This window comes from Oncorhynchus masou, chromosome 31 (assembly GCF_036934945.1).
Source record: "Oncorhynchus masou masou isolate Uvic2021 chromosome 31, UVic_Omas_1.1, whole genome shotgun sequence".
Lineage (NCBI taxonomy): Eukaryota > Metazoa > Chordata > Actinopteri > Salmoniformes > Salmonidae > Oncorhynchus > Oncorhynchus masou.
This window is the reverse complement of record NC_088242.1, coordinates 52,685,624-52,703,598: the sequence shown is the minus strand read 5'-3', so window position 1 is coordinate 52,703,598 and position 17,975 is coordinate 52,685,624.

Here is a 17,975-nt window from a genome sequence, read left to right as displayed (position 1 = left end):
TCCCACAACGAAAGCCGTAACAGAATCCCCCACCACAACAGGACCAAGCGGCGTGGTAACAGGCAAAAGCAACAGCAGGAGCAACAAAAGAAGGAATGGACATGGGAGGACGAATTAGACGGAGAAGGACCCTGGGCTCAGCCTGGAGAATATCGTCGTCCCAAGGAAGAACTGGAGGCGAAGAAAACGGAGAGGCGCCGGCATGAGGAGGCAGCACGGCGAAGCGGATGGAAGCCCGAGAGTCAGCCCCAAAATGTCTTGGGGGGCCCAGGAGAGTGTGGCAGAGTCAGGAGTCAGACCTGAGCCCACTCTCCCTGTTTATAGAGAGGAGCCAAGGAGGAGACCAGAACCAGAGCCGGTGTTGGAGGTGAGCGAAATAGAGACTGTGAAGGAGTTAATGGGGAAATTGGAGGAGAGAGGGAGTTGCTGTGTTGGTGCTTTAAATATGGAATTCGCCCGATGGAGCGTGTCGGGGATTTGATGGCACCTGGGTCAGCGCTCCATACTCGTCCTGAGGTGCGTGCTAGTCGGCTGGTGAAGTTGGTGCCAGCCTCACGCACCAGGCCTCCTGTGCACCTCCCTAGCCTTGCATGTCCTGTGCCAGCACTGCTCTCAAGATCTCCAGTATGCCTTCACGGTCTAGCCCATCCTGTGCCACCTCCACACACCAGCCCTCCGATGGCAGCTCCCCGCACCAGGCTTCCTGTGCGTGTCCTCGGCCCAGTACCACCAGTGCCAGCACCACTCATCAGGCCTACAGTGCGCCTCGCTTCTCCAGCGCTGTCGGAGCCTTCCTTCTCTCCTGCGCTGCCGGAGTCTCCCGCCTGTTCAGCGCAGTCAGAGCCTTCCTCCTCTACAGCGTTACTGGAGTCTCCCGCCTGTTTAGCGCTGCCAGAGCCTTCCGCCTCTACAGCGTTGCCGGAGTCTCCTGCCTGTTTAGCGCAGCCAGAGCTGCCAGCCTGCATGGAGCAGCCAGAGCTGCCAGCCTGCATGGAGCAGCCAGAGCTGCCAGTCTGCATGGAGCAGCCAGAGCTGTCAGTCTGCATGGAGCAGCCAGAGCTGTCAGTCTGCATGGAGCAGCCAGAGCTGCCAGTCTGCATGGAGCAGCCAGAGCTGCCAGTCTGCAAGGAGCTGCCAGTCTGCAAGGAGCAGCCAGAGCCGCCAATCTGCATGGAGCAGCCAGAGCCGCCAGTCAGCATGGAGCAGCCAGAGCCGCCAGTCAGCCAGACTCTTCCAGATCCGCCAGTCAGCCAGACTCTTCCAGATCCGCCAGTCAGCCAGACTCTTCCAGATCCGCCAGTCAGCCAGACTCTTCCAGAGCCGCCAGTCAGCCAGACTCTTCCAGATCCGCCAGTCAGCCAGACTCTTCCAGATCCGCCAGTCAGCCAGACTCTTCCAGATCCGCCAGTCAGCCAGACTCTTCCAGATCCGCCAGTCAGCCAGACTCTTCCAGATCCGCCAGTCAGCCAGACTCTTCCAGATCCGCCAGTCAGCCAGACACTTCCTGATCTGCCAGTCAGCCAGACACTTCCAGATCGCCAGTGTTACGGATACAGTTATCCTGTGTGTGTGTGTATCCTGTGTGTGTGTTTCTTTTCTCTCCTTCTCCCCTCACAGGTGAAAATCATCACTCCCCAATCAGTCAACAATCAATCATCAATCAGAAGACACACCTCCTCATATTTCCTGACCTATCACAGTTCCTTCCCCATGGTTTAAAAACCCCATCATTTGTTTGTTCTGCAGCCCAGCCCAGCTCAGCTCAGCTCAATCTCTCTGTAAATGCCATGTCTGTAGGTCTCTGTGTTTCACTCTCGCTTTGTGTCGTAACCTCTCTTTTGTTTAAGCACCTCATAGCACTTTGTCATCACCTGTGAGTATTGTTTTTGGTTATGGTGTTTGTGTTTGATTGCTGGTGGAAAAGGGGAAACTAAGACAAGTCGCCCATGGGCATACACTACCCGTAGGTGAACTTTGTTAAATACACTAGTTAGAACTGGGCGGACCACCCACTGTATTTTTGGTTAGTTAGTTAGCTGTTGTTAAAGTAGGCTAGTCTAGCTTAGGGGTGTTTTTGAATACTTATTGTTTCTTTCCTTGGGTCCAGCTCAGCCCCTTTCCTGCTCCCCCCCATTACCGTGTGTTTATAAATAAACCTAGAGTTTGACGGTAGATTTCAGTTGTCGTGCTTATTTCGTTCACACTTTTCCTTTGTCACAATAATAATTTGCATGAGTTATGTTACGAGTCTCATTACCATCCCCCCTAGACTGTCGGGCCAAAAGGGATTCGTAACAGCCAGTCAGCCAGACTCTTCCAGATCCGCCAGTCAGCCAGACTCTTCCAGATCTGCCAGTCAGCCAGACTCTTCCAGATCCGCCAGTCAACCAGACTCTTCCAGATCCGCCAGTCAGCCAGACTCTTCCAGATACGCCAGTCAGCCAGACTCTTCCAGATCTGCCAGTCAACCGGACTCTTCCAGATCTGGCAGTCAGCCAGACTCTTCCAGATCTGCCCAACCAGACTCTTCCAGATCTGCCAGTCAGCCAGACACTTCCAGATCGCCAGTCAGCCAGACTCTTCCAGATCCGCCAGTCAGCCAGACTCTTCCAGATCTGCCAGTCAACCAGACTCTTCCAGATCTGCCAGTCAGCCAGACTCTTCCGGATCTGCCAGTCAGCCAGACTCTTCCGGATCTGCCAGTCAGCCAGACTCTTCCAGATCTGCCAGTCAACCAGACTCTTCCAGATCTGCCAGTCAGCCAGGATCTGCCAAGCCTTCCTCCTCTCTTGTGCTGCCGGAGTCTCCCGCCTGTCCGGCGCTACTGCCGGAGTCTCCCGCCTGTCCGGCGCTGCTGCCGGAGTCTTCCGCCTGTTCGGCGCTGCTGCCGGAGTCTCCCACCTGTCCGCGCTGCTGCCGGAGTCTGAAGAGCCCCACTGTCCCGAGCTGCCCCTCTGTCCCGAGCTGCCCCTCTGTCCCGTGTTGTTAAGTAGGGTTGCCGTGGCTGCACGGAAGCAGACAAGGTGGGGGAAGACTGCGGAGTCCACGTGAAGAGCCCCACTGTCCCGATAGGTTCAGGTTTTGCGGCTGGAGTCCACACCTCTGTCCCGAGCTATGTTTTGATTGGTCAGGGTGTGATCTGAGTGGGCATCTGTCTTGTTTGTCTATTTCTGTGTTTGTTAATGGTTCTCAATCAGGGGCATAGGTCTCTGATTGCCATATTTAGGTAGTGGGTTTCACTGTGGATTGTTCCTGTCTCTGGATTTTGCACCAGATAGGGCTGTTTTCGGTTTTCGTACGTTTGTTATTTTGTTAGTTTAATCGTGTATAGTTTCCTTATTTAAAAACAATAATCACAACTACGCTGCATTTTGGTCCGCTCCTCCTTCCCACAACGAAAGCCGTGACAAGACCAGTGTACCGACTACAGTTTGATACATCTGAGATGATTGACAGGTACAGTGGCATGTGTCATAGCTTTGTTTTAAAGGGCAAAGTGTAGATTATGGCAGGCAGCTTTGAGCTTTGCTGGAGGGCAAATTTCATTGCAGATATTGCTGGGGCCTCAGGATGATCAAATGTCAAAAATCAGAGAGATGACTCTGTTGATCTGTCTTGCCAATTGACAAAATACAGCATAATAGATTGTTTTGGATACTCAGGTATGAGAGCAACTCAATGTAAAGTGTTACCTAGACCAACTTAATATACACCACTGTTCAAAATATTGGGGTCACATTGAACTGTACTTGTTTTTGAAAGGAAATTTGAAAAATTAATTTTAAAATGACATCGAATTGAGGTAGAAATGCAGTGTAGACAATGTTGTAAATGACTATTGTAGCTGGAAACAGCATATTGTTAATGGAATATCTACATACATACATAGAGGCCCATTATGAGCAACAAGTTGTGTTAGCTAATCCAAATGTATAATTTGAAAAGGCTAATTGACCATTAGAAAACCCTTTTGCAATTATATTAGCACAGCTGACAACTGTTGTTCTGATTAAATAAGCAATAAAACGGGCCTTCTTTAGACTAGTTGAGTATCTGGAGCATCAGCAATTGTGGGTTCGATTACAGGTTCAAATGGCCAGAAACAAAGACTATTCTTGTTCGGAGAATTGAAGGCTATTCCATGCGAGAAATTTCCAAGAAACTAAAGATCTGGTACAACGCTGTGTACTACCCCTTCACGGAACAGCACTAACTGTCTCTAATCAGAATAGAAATAGGAGTGGGATGCCCCGGTGCACAACTGAGCAAGAGGTGTCTAGTTTGAGAAACAGACACCTCACAAGTCCTCAACTGGCAGCTTATAATTACATAGTACCTGCAAAACACCAGTTAATGTCAACAGTGAAGAGGCGACTCCGGGATGCTGGCCTTCCAGGCAGAGGTCCTCTGTCCAGTGTCTGTGTTCATTTGCCCATCTTAATCTTCAAATTTTATTGGCCAGTCTGAGATATGGCTTTTTCTTTGCAACTCTGCCCAGCATCCCGGAGTCACTGCAGACCCTGATTCAATTCCAGGGTGTTTCTGTCAGAGTCATGTGTATAGGTGGCAGGGAAATCAGGCGCAGGAGAATAAAATTGAGTGTAATGGAGTTATTTAACAACAATGAACGAAATATACTCCAAACACTAAATGTAACAAATAACAAAAATGGGTACGAGGACCCGACGCGCACCAATACAAAAATATATACAACACTGAAATACAAACAATCGCTGACAAAGACATGAGGGGAAACAGAGGGTTAAATACACAACAGGTGTATACGCAATGGGATTGAAACCAGGTGTGTAGGAAGACAAGACAAAACCAATGAAAAATGGATCAAGACCGGTGACGTCGTTGACGTCGACCGCCGAGTACCGCGCGAACAAGGAGAGACTTCGACTTCGGCAGAAGTCGTGACAGTATCACAATCGGCCGTGATTGGGAGTCCCATAGGGTGGTGCACAATTGGCCCAGCACCGTCCGTTTCAGGGTTTGGCCTTGGTAGGCCGTCATTTTAAATAATATTTTTTTCTTAACTGACTTGCTTAGTTATATAGAAAATATATAAAAGGAACTCAGTGACTTTCAACGTGGAACCGTCTTAGGATGCCAGTTTTCCAACAAGTCAGTTTATAAAATTTCTGCCCTGCCAGAGCTGCACTGGTCAACTGTAAGTGCTGATATTGTGAAGTGGAAACGTCTAGGAGCAACAACACCCCAGCAGCGAAGTGGTAGGACACAAAAGCTCAAAGAACGGGAAATCTGAGTGCTTAAGTGGGTAATGCGTAAAAATCGTCTATTCTCGGTTTCAACACTCACTACAAAGTTCCAAACTGCCTCTGGAAGCAAGGTCAGCACAATAACTGCTCATCATGAAATGGGTTTCCATGGCCAAGCAACTGCAACCTAAGATCACTATGCGCAATGCCAAGTGTCGGCCGGAGTGGTTTAAAGCTCTCTGCCATTGGACTCTGGAGCAGTGGGAGAAGGCTCTTTCCTGTTTTAGCATGACAATGCTAAACTTTAGCATGACAATGCCCCTGTGCACAAAGAACAATGCCCCCATACAGAAATAGTTTGTCGAGATTGGTGTGGAAGAACATGAGTGGCCTGCAGAGAGCCCTGACCTCAACCCAATCAAACATCTTTGGGATGAACTGGAACCAGTGGAGGCTGGTGACTTGGAGGATGGGAGACCCACGGTATAGGTGCGGAACCCACGGAGATGACAGGGTGTGTTTCTAAAATTGTCAAAGACTAATTGTTTTAACCTAAAGCATTTAATAAAGACAATTATAGTACAATATTATGGGGAATGGAAATGAGAGGGCTACTTACACTGTGTTGGAAAGGGATCACAGGAGTGATCGTATGAGGCATGAGTTGAGGTGTTCGGAGGCTTGATCAGTATTTGACTGGGAAGACAAAAAACAATAACACTACATAGTTAGACAAAAGAGCTAAGAATGAGTTAGTCCAAGCAAGGAGTAAAATCATTGATGTGTATGTAAGTGATTGACTCTATATACAGTAATTGTATGTAGAGTATGTAGAGATAAAAATGTCAGTGTATGAGCGGGCATATGAGACGGCACATGAGATGTAGCTTCAGTTCATGTCAGGAAAAAGTTGACAATGGTAGTGGAGTGGAGTCGTCATCACCTCTTAATCAGGGAACATGAGGGGACTTAGCTGTAAATACAAATAGCAGATATGATGGTGCAGCTGTAATGGAATGTAAGTTTGGACAAGTTTCTCTATGAAGTTAAACTCAGACATCTCAAAATTCATAAAGTCAAACACAGACTGCGCATCTTGCCCACTTTACACATTGAAGTACTGTATCCCAAGAAACGTTAATGAATAAAGCCGTGATCACCCACATACCTCACGATAACTGACAACTGCAAGCAGACTGGTGGCACCATAGGTCCCAGAGTGGTGGGGCAATTTTTAACGGTTGAAATATCGTCTCGTTTTCATCTGATACAGCATGTCAGAGTTTTACTGTTTAGGTATAGCCTAGGCTGCTGCAACATTTATGGCATGAGTTTTTGATTGTGTCTGTCCGATTTATGCCAAATAAAAACAGGAACACCTACCTGAGTGCATGCAAAAAAAATGCACTGTCTCTCTTTAATCTAACCTTTTACTGGATGATGTGATGGATTTTTTGACATCCTAGAATAGACAGTCGAAAGTTCAATATGTTCAGCAAGTAAAGCATCATAACGTGCAATTACCTCTGCAAGCTCCATGTAGTTGCCCTTGTTAATGCAAATTTCTGTCTTGTCGTGTCCTCTAAAAGCAAATTCTTGCAAGCCCTGCTTTTTTATCTTCGATGTCACTGTACCCACCTTTCGACCAAGGCTCAGAATTTCCACTAAGCAAGCAAGACCAGCAATACAGGTGGCCTGACGAAAGCCTCCATGTTAACCAGCTATACTTTTGATACCAGTTGGTATTTAAACACACTCACCTTTTCATCCTACTTCATGAAACTGATCTCAGGCAGAGGTCGACCCTCGCTTTTAATTCGCACCTTTTCCATGTACCCCAGAGAATGAAAGGTGTTATTCAATAAAAAGTCCACAACATTTTCAGCAGCGTTGGACATTCTACCATTCTGGCGTTGCAAACTGCACACTCGTGCTGTAAGCTAGCTAGCTACTGAAGTGTGTGCAATTTATTTAAATGTGCCTTGCTAACTGGACACAAAAATAAAGATCTAAAACCAATAAAACAATTTATAATATACCTCCTCCGTCTCCTGTAATTCGAAACAACTCATTTGAATAATATTCCAAAAATACTAAACTATCACTCTTCACTCATAATCTCAATCCAACAATGTCACCAAATCTCAACACATAGAACCCCCATAATTCTCTGTGGCACAATCCCAATATTACTCACTAGGTTCATTCTCTGATCCTAATTCTCTGATTGGATGGGCAACATGTCAGTTCATACTGCAAAAGCTTTGATTGGTTGGAGGACATCCTCACCATGTATGTCTATGGAAGGGGGTGAGGCCTACGAGTGTCCTAGGTTTTGTATTGAAATCATTGTAGCCAGAGGAGGAGGGAAGCTAACTGTCCTCCGGGTACACCATGATGCTACCACAGACAGCAGGTGTCCACATACTTTTGGTCATGTAGTGTATTTGGAAAGTATTCAGACCCTTTTTCCACATTCTGTTACGTTGCAGCATTATTCAAACAAAAATATTTTTCCTCATCAAAGCGTTGTCATTGTAAATAAGAATTTGTTCTTAAAAACATAATTGGGATAGGGGGCAGCATTTTTACTTTTGGATGAAAAGCGTGCCCAGAGTAAAAAAAACGTGCCTGCGACTCAGCGTGCCTGCTACTCAGTCCCAAATGCTAATATATGCATATTATTATTATTATGGATAGATAACACTCTGAGGTTTCTAAAACGGTTTGAATGTTGTCTGTGAGTATAACAGAACTCATATGGCAGGCTAAAACCTGAGAAAAAAATCAAAACAGGAAGTGGGAAATCTGAGGTTTGTAGTTTTTCAACTCAGCACCTATTGAAGATACAGTGGTATATTGGTCATCTTGCACTTCCTAAGGCTTCCACTAGATGTCAACAGTCTTTAGAACGTTGTTTCAGGCTTCTACTGTGGAGGGGGGCTGAATGAGAGGGGAATGAGTCAAAGGTCTGGCAGAGAGCCATGTGCTGGTGAAACGCGGGCATGTGAGAGTTGTTGTTTATCTATCTGTGAATTGATGTGGCTCTGCAAAATCACCGCATGTTTAGGAACTACTGAACATAACACGCCAATGTAAAATGAGATTTTTGGATATAAATATGAACTTTATTGAACAAAACATATATGTATTGTGTAACATGAAGTCATATGAATGTCATCTGATGAAGATCATCAAAGGTTAGAGATTCATTTTATCTATATTTCTGCTTTTTGTGACTCCTCTCTTTGGCTGGGAATATGGCTGTGTTCGTTTGTGGCAATCGTTTGTGGAGTCTTCGCTGTAAAGCCATTTTGAAATCAGACACTGTGACTGGATTAACAAGAATTTTATCTTTAAAAAGATGCCTAATACTTGTATTTTTGAGAAATTTGATTTATGAGATTTCTGTTGTTTGATTTTGGCCACCTGCAATTTCACTGGCTGTTGGCGAGGGGTTCCCCATTCCAATAGCGGAACCCCGCTCCCAGACAGGTTAAAATGACTTGCCTAGTTAAATAAAGGTTAAATAAAAAATACTAAAAATAATCTTGACACAATACCCATAATGACAAAGTGAAAACAGGTTAAGACATTTTAGCAAATGTATTAAAAAGAAAAAATAAACAGATGTAAATAAGGTATAAGTATTCTGACCCTTTGCTATGACAATCGAAATTGAGCTTAGGTGCATCCTGTTTCCATTGATCATCCTTGAGATGTTTCTACAACTTGATTGGAGTCCACCTGTGGTAAATTAAATTAATAGGACATGATTTAGAAAGGCACACACCTGTCTATATAAGGTCCCACAGTTGAAAGTGCATGTCAGAGCAAAAACCAAACCATGAGGTCGAAGGAATTTTTCGTAGAGCTCTGAGACAGTGTGTTGATGCACAGATCTTAAATGGAAGAAGTTTGGAATCACCAAGACTCTTCCTAGACCTGGCCGCATGGCCAAACTGAGCAATTGGGGGAGAAGGTCCTTGGTCAGGGAGGTAACCAAGAACCATATGGTCACTCTGACAGAGTTCCTCTGTGGAGATGGGAGAACCTTCCAGAAGGACAACTACCTCTGCAGCACTCCATCAATCAGGCCTTTATTGTAGTGGCCAGATGCAAGCCACTTCTCGGTAAAAGGCACATGCCAACCTGCTTGGAGTTTGCCAAAAGGCACCTAAAGGACTCTCAGACCATGAGAATCAAGATTATCTGATCTGATGAAACCAAGTTTTAACTCTTTGGCCTGAATGCCAAGGGTCACATCTGGAGGAAACCTGGCACCAGCCTAGTGGTTAGAGCGTTGGGCCAGTAACCGAAAGGTTACTAGATCGAATCACCAAGCTGACAAGTTCTGTCGTTCTGTCCCTGAACAAAGCAGTTAACCCACTGTTCCTAGGCTGTCATTGTAAATAAGAAATAGTTTTTTACTGACTTGCCTAGTTAAATAAAGTTTAAATAAATAAATAAAGGGACTGGGAGGCTAGTCAGGATAAAGGGAAAGATGAACGGCGCAAAGTACAAAGAGATCCTTGATGAAAACCTGCTCCAGAGCGCTCAGGACCTCAGACTGTTCACCTTCCAACAGGACAATGACCCTAAACATGCAGCCAAGACAACGCAGGATTGGCTTCGGGACAAGTCTCTGAAGGTGCTTAAGTGGCCCGTACTTGAACCCGATCGAACATCTCTGGAGAGACCTGAAAATAGCATCGCAACGACCCTCTCCATTCAACCTGACAGAGCTTGAGAAGATCTGCAGAGAAGAATGTGAGAAACTCCCCAAATAAAGTTGTGCCAATCTCTTGTTGCGTCCTGCTCAAGAAGATTCAAGGATGTAATCGTTTTTTCAAAATATTACAGAGTAAAGGGTCTGAATCCTTATGTAAATGTATTATATATCATTTTTTTTATTTGCATAAATGTGTAAAGATTTCGAAAAACCTGTTTTTGCTTTGTCATTATTCGGGTATTGTGTGCAGATTGAAGAGACACATTTTTTTAAAAATCAATTTTAGCATTACTTTCCAAATTAACTATATATAGTAAAAACACATACACACGAACAGCATAATCCCTGCCAAAGGTGCATCAACAAAGTACTGAGTAAAGGGTCTGAATACTTCCCGAATGCACTGTGTGTACAGTTGAAGTCGGAAGTTTACATACACTTAGGTTGGAGTCATTAAAACTCATTTAGTTAACAAACTATAGTTTTGGCAAGTTGGTTAGGACATCTACATTGTGCATGACACAAGTCATTTTCCCAACAATTATTTAAAGACAGATTATTTCAAACTTCCAACTTCAACTGTATGTATATATATAAAAAACAGAAAACAGGAGAGAAAGATGACCACACACCTGTAAACATTACAGTACTTTCAGCCTATATGTTATTGTTGCTCCAGAATAACCACTGCAGATCGGCAGAGGCTGGATGTGTTAACTTCATCTCACTCGGTGAGAAACGATTTATGGAGATATTTTATGAGCCACTTTGAAATCATTCTGGTGATTTTCCAAATGAGAAGGCAAAGGAAAGAAAATATATAAAGTAGAAGCCTATTCATTCTGACACTTTGGCTGACCTTCACATTACACAATGTTATATGCATCTCAGAGGGTCATAAATGTTCATTGAAGCCTGAAGAAGCATTTATCCAGATCAGAATTGTCTATATGCTATTAGCTACTGCTAATGAATATTCTGTCTCTACGAGACACTGAAACCGCCAACGCCTGAGGAATTATGACTTGCTTGGCCTACACAATGGTATATTTGTAGGCACTAAAAATATAGTATTTTTTAAAACTGCAATGCTGTTTTTTTGACCAACTGTTGCTATTATACACTCGAGTGCCGTGCTGCATTGTGGTAATTGTTAGTTTTTTAGTGCAAAATTGTACATTTGCTCAAGGCAGCCAAACATATATTATGTAAAGTAGAACTTAGAATCAAAGGTCAAAAGTTGAGGAAATGGAGGACATGTTACATGGATGCACAGATAAATGTGTAATATGGAAAGGCATTACTGAGGTAGTGACATGTGTGTATTAATGGATTTTTAGTCTGCGCACACTGAACATTAGCTATGTACATGTTTTCTTCCCTGCATTTAGTAGTATGCAAATAATTACATGAATTACTGAAAACGTTTTGCTTAACACAGCCTAATATCTCTCATCACACAGAGTCCTAATTATTAATGCTATCTAGCCTTGTCTCTCCCTGTTTGAAATGGACATTGTCTCTGAAGCAAAATACATAATTTATGGGGCCTTGTGTTTTTAGTGTCAACGCTAAAACTGAGTAGGACATTAGTGTTTGATTATTGTGGCTTCCCCCTTCCAGAGTTTTGGCAGTAGTTCCAACTTCAACCCTGGGATTCATGGCTATTGTTTCCACACTCCCCGAGGGACCTTGCCAAACCTCACTGGCACCACAATGAATAGAGCCATTACCAGGCAGCTTGACTGCCTATTTTAGATTTTGTCAAAGTCATAAGAATTAGGCCTATCGGAAATAATGGACATTTGATTTGGAATTTGGCTTATGGTAGCCTGTTTGCAAGTAATGATAATGGATTTCATACGGTGGCCAGTTTGTCATATTGTGATTTTACTAAATATTTGGTCCTGCTTTATTTAAAGTGCATCTTGTGAAGGCCTCATAAAGCATTAATTTAGGCTTCATGGGCACTTCATAAATGGGTAAACTAGTATTATCAATTCCTAAATATAGGTCAAGTGTCAGACGTCTCTAATCTTTACCAATATGAGGTCAATACCCTGATAAAGTTAAATAGGATAGACATTGATTATGACAGGTTCCATCTAATCAAGCATCTGATTGAACATTTTTATCCCTAACAAGGTGGTCAATATGATAACACGGTTAATTCATGGATCTTTGCCTATAACATACACATGGAGACCAAATTAGACTATGCATAACCTACAAAGGCATTAACAAAATGTCATCCTACAACCAGTATACAACCTAACCACGTAATATAATGTATATATATATTTTTTTATCTCAGCCCTGTCCCCGCAGGAGGCCTTCTGGTAGGCCATCATTGTAAATAAGTTCAATAAAAGGTCAAATAAAAACTTTAAAATGTAATTGAAACCAGTTTTGCCCACTGAGACAGTCTTTGGGATTACTCTAACACAGGCATCAATTTAGCTCAATAAATCATAAATCTACATCCATGTGTGTGTGAGGAAGCCTCTTTATTGCAAGATCTTTGGGTTAGCTTTCCAAGGTTCTTGAAACCACTGCGCTCAGAACTGGTGTGTTGAACTGGGTTAACCAGGTTTTTAGAAATTATAATGAATAATATTAGCAGGCTAGTAATATTAGGTGGCTCAATGTAATACATTTCTAATGACTCACTAATGAGCAGCTGTTGGCTGAGAATTCAATATTGTCAGCTTGATGAATTAAATAAAACACCCCTTGCTGTCGCCAGATGTGGGCAGCATGCATACTTTTCCACCACCATGCTAGGATGGCTAATGTTACTTTCTGATGTTGGGCAACGTCCTAAAATGGTGGTGGGAAAATTGTGTTTTTATTAAGAAAGTATGCATATTTTACCCTTTTTTAAATTATTATTATTTTTATTTTTTTATACTGATGCCCTGTTAAATCGAGTTAAGGAGGAAACTGAATCATTTGCAGCCTGAATTGAGGATGTTTTAATGTATGAGCCGGTCGCCAGGGACCTTCTCTGAAGAGGAGGTGTAGCAGGGATCGGACCAAAACGCAACGTGGTAAGTGACCATATCGTTTTTAATAAGAAAAGCCTGAACACTATGAAATACAAAACAAATGATAACGTGAAATAAACCAAACCGTAACAGTCCCGTGTGGCACAAACACTGACACAGGAAACAAACACCCACAAACCAACAGTGAAACCCAGGCTACCTAAGTATGATTCTCAATCAGAGACAACTAACGACACCTGCCTCTGATTGAGAACCATACTAGTCCGAAACAGAAATAGAAAAAACATAGAAACACAAACAGACTGGCCACCCCAACTCACACCCTGACCATACTAAATAACGACAAAACAAAGGAAATAAAGGTCAGAACATGACACATTGAGTACTAGCAATATAAACCCGATTGTCATTGTCAGGCCCTGATCTGTTTCTCCTGTCCTTGTGATTGTCTCCACCCCCTACAGGTGTCGCTGATTTTCCCTGGTGTATTTATCCCTGTGTTTCCTGTCTCTCTGTGCCAGTTCGTCTTGTATGTTCAAGTCAACCAGCGTGTTTTTCCCGTGCGCCTGCTTTTCTATTCTATTTTGCTAGTCCTACCGGTTTTGACCTTTGCCTGTTTTTCTAGACACCATTCCCGCCTGCCTGACCATTCTGCCTGCCCTGACCTCGAGCCTGCCTGCCATTCTGTACCTCTGAAACTCTGAACTGGTTTTGACCTTTGCCTGTCCATGACCATTCTCTTGCATACCCCTTTTGGATTTTTAATAATCATTAATAATCATCGTCCAACATCTTGGACTCTTAACATCTGCCTCCTGTGTCTGCATCTGGGTCTCGCCATGTGCCCTTATGGTCATAGCTAGCTAGCTAACATTAGCATATACCTAGCAATGCGAAATGGCATTCTGAGAACATTACTACACACAGATAATAAATGTAATGGAAGCAAGCGAGACAGCCATCTAACGTCAGCTAGCCATCTAACAGAAAGCTTTAACTTGCTAAATTATAAACATATATCTGAAACTGTAGCTAGACTCTTACCCATATACATGGATGAATGCTTCACAGGAGACTGCAACCCCTTTCATTAAATAAGACATCCTGTGTCGTTTCCATTTTGTTTGTACAGCTTGCTTGGATCGTTGTTGTGTCAAGTCACTCTGCTTCACACTGACAATGTGCAATGCCATAAGAATCATCGTAAGCTTTAGCCCCCACCCAAACACTGACCATTTTACTCGCCCTAGCAGAGCTGGTTAGGATGTTTTCTTGTCATCCAGAACGTTGACTGTGCTCTTGGCAACAATTTAAATATGCTTTTTTGACAAAGTTTACTGACACCGTCCATATTCAACCAGTGTTGAGCGTCAGTTATTCTGCACTCTGGCAGAGTCAGACAAGAATGCTCTGAAACAGTTGTTGCAGTGACGTTCTATAGACCTTTTGCACAACGTCGCAACGCCCAGTTCCGCTCAACTTCCTACCCGATACATAGCTTCCTCTCCCGATTGCATCCTGTCAGCCTGATTGTTTTTTATTTGACCTTAATTTAACCAGGTAGGCCAGTTGAGAACAAGTTCTCATTTACAACTGCAACCTGGCCAAGATAAAGCAAAGCAGTGCGACAAAAACAACAACACAGAGTTACACATGGGATAAAAAACGTTCAGTATATAACACAATATAAAAGTCTATAAAAGTCTATATACAGTGTGTGCAAATGAGGTAAGCTAAGGGAGGTAAGGCAATAAATAGGCTGTAGTGGCGAAGTAGTTTTACTTGCATTTAGTTTTACTTGCATTTAAGAGCAGTTGGAAGCCACGGAAGGGGAGTTGTATGACATTGAAGCTCGTCTGGAGGTTAGTTAACACAGTGTCCTAGAATGGCCAGATGTATACAGAATGGTGTCGTCTGCGTAGAGGTGGATCAGAGAATCACCAATATTGTAACAACATCATTGTACACAGAGAAAAGAGTCGGCCCGAGAATTGAACCCTATGGCACCCCATAGAGACTGCCAGAGGTCCGGACAACAGGCCCTCCGATTTAACACACTGAACTCTATCTGAGAAGTAGTCAGCTAGAACCAGACGAGGCAGTCATTTGAGAAACCAAGGCTGTTGAGTCTGACGATAAGAATGTGGTGATTGACAGAGTCAAAAGCCTTGGCCAGTTCGATGAATACGGCTGCCAGTATTGTCTTTTTATTGATGGCAGTTATGATATCATTTAGGACCTTGAGAGTGGCTGAGGTGCACCCATGACCAACTTGGAAACCAGATTGCGTAGTGGAGAAGATACGGTGGGATTCTAAATGGTCAGTGATCTGTTAATTAACTTGGCTTTCGAAGACCTTAGAAAGGCAGGGTAGGATGGATATAGGTCTGTAACAGTTTGGGTCTAGAGTGTTTCCCCCTTTGAAGAGGGGAATGACCGCGGCAGTTTTCCTATCTTTGGGAAACTCAGACGATACGAAAGAGAGGTTGAACAGGCTAGTAATAGGGGTTGCAACAATTGCGGCCGATCATTTTAGAAAGAGAGTGTTCCAGATTGTCTAGCCCAGCTGATTTTGTGCTGGTCAAGGGCTATATCTGTTCCTGGTTCTTTAATGGGGCATGCTTATTTAAGATGGTGAGGAAAGCACTTTTAAAGAATAACCAGGCATGCTCTACTGACAGAATGAGGTCAATATCCTTCCAGGATTCCCGGGCCAGGTCGATTAGAAAGGCCTGCTGTTTTCGTGAGCGTTTGACAGTGATGAGGGGTGGTCGTTTGACCGCAGACCAATTACGGATGCAGGCAATGAGGCAGTGATTGCTGAGATACTGGTTGAAGACAGCAGAGGTGTATTTAAAGGGCAGGTTAGTCAGGATGATATCTATGAGGGTGCCCGTGTTTACGGATTTGGGGTTGTACCATTTGTGTTAAGCATGTCCCAGTTTAGTTCACCTAACAGTAGGAGTTCTGAAGATAGATGGGAGGCAATCAATTAATATATGGTGTCCAGAGCACAGCTGGGGGCTGAAGGTGGTCTATAGCAAGCGGCAACAGTGAGACTTTTTTCTGGAAAGGTGGATTTTTAAAAGTAGAAGCTCGAATTGTTTGGGCACAGACCTGGATAGTATGACAGAACTCTGCCCCCTTTGGCAGTTCTATCATGTCGGAAAATGTTATAGTTATTGATGGAAATTTCAGGATTTTTCAGGTTGACATCCAGGTGAATAAAACAAATTTAGGGAGGAGGCTTCTAATGTTAACATGCATGAAACCAAGGCTTTTAAGGTTACAGAAGTCAACAAATGAGAGCGCCTGGGGAATGGGAGTGGAGCTAGGCCCTGCAGGGCCTGGATTAACCTTTACATCACCAGAGGAACAGAGGAGGAGTAGGATAAGGGTACGGCTAAAGGCTATAAGAACTGGTCGTCTCGTGCGTTCGGAACAGAGAGTAAAGGGAGCAGGTTTCTGGGCGCGGAAGAATAGATTCAAGGCATAATGTACAAACAAGGGTATGGTAGGATGTGAATACAGTGGAGGTAGACCTAGGCATTGAGTGATGATGTGAGAGGTTTTGTCTCTAGAGATACCATTTAAACCAGGTGAGGTCACCGCATGTGTGGGAGGTGGAACAAAAGTACTAGCTGAGGCATATTGAGCAGGGCTGGAGGCTCTACAGTGAAATAAGACAATAATCACTAACCAAAACAACAATAGACAAGGCATATTGACATTAGGAAGAGGCATGTGTGTGTGATCATAGGGTCCAGTGAGTAGCTAGGCGAGCTGGAGACAATGCGATTCAGACAGCTAGTGGGCCGTGGCTAGCAGAAGGGCCTTTGGGGATGTCGCGATGGAAGAGTCTGTTGAAGCGCCCTCTGACGGTTATGTCGGCAGACCAGTCGGGATGGATCGGCAGGGCTCAGTGTAGGGAGTAAAAGGGTCCAGGCCAATTGGCAAAATAGACATTGTAGCCCAAGACATTGGCTGATGGACCTCTTCAGCTAGCCGGGAGGTGGCCCTAGCTCGGGACTAGCTAACTGGTACTTGAGACATTAGCCAGGAGTTGCCACTCGGATAGCAGCTAGCTTAGCTGTGATGATCCGTTGTAAAGGTTCAGAGCTTTCGGTAACAACCTGGAGATGTGGTAGAGAATTTTATTTCATATAAAAAATTGTTGCATACCATCTTCGAAGTCACTCATTTTATCATTACCTCAGTATATCGATTTAATCATATTTCTATAGCGTTTTTTTAATCATTCTTGTTAAATTGTGTTTATCCGTTCAGTTAGTGATTTTTGTAATTCGATTATTGTGTTGTGTCTTTTTTTGGTCTTGTTAGCTACCAGTACCTAGCTAACGTTAACGTTATTAGTTGGTGCGGCATCTTTATTGAAAGTTAGGAAATGAAGAAGAGCAACAGAGTTTGAGGCGAGAGGTCAGCACCTCGGAATATTACTCTGTTCCGTTGTGTACCTCATCAGCAAAATACTCCTTGTCGAGTTTTCACTCATTTCCCATTCATACTGAGCTAAGAGCAAAACTTTGCCGTCACAAGTCACTCTAAGGCGTGTGGTAGACACTTTTTACCACATGATTTCATTGAACCTTCTAGTGGGCTTCGACGTCTGATGAAGGGAGCAGTACCTTTGCTATTCCAGTGGAATTAACTACCATGTCCAAGCAAGAGCAAGTGTTTGGGAAAGAAGGGAGAGACCGAGGACTGGATGTGTAGAGGACAACCATGTTGAAGATGGAGAGGATGAAAAGATGGATCGCTACCATGACCACTACTACTGTGCAGTGCCTGGGCCTGCTGCAGTTGACCTGGTTTTGATTGATAGGGAAGAGATGCAGAGAGAGATTGAGGACCTATGGAACAAAGTAGAGGAGTTGACTGTGAGAAGTCGTTTTGGGCTGCAGCGATTTATGGGATCAGATGCACAGATCCTTGCCCTGCTTAGTATTGTTACAATATAAACTGTTTGGTTTCTGCCAATCGTAGAGTCCA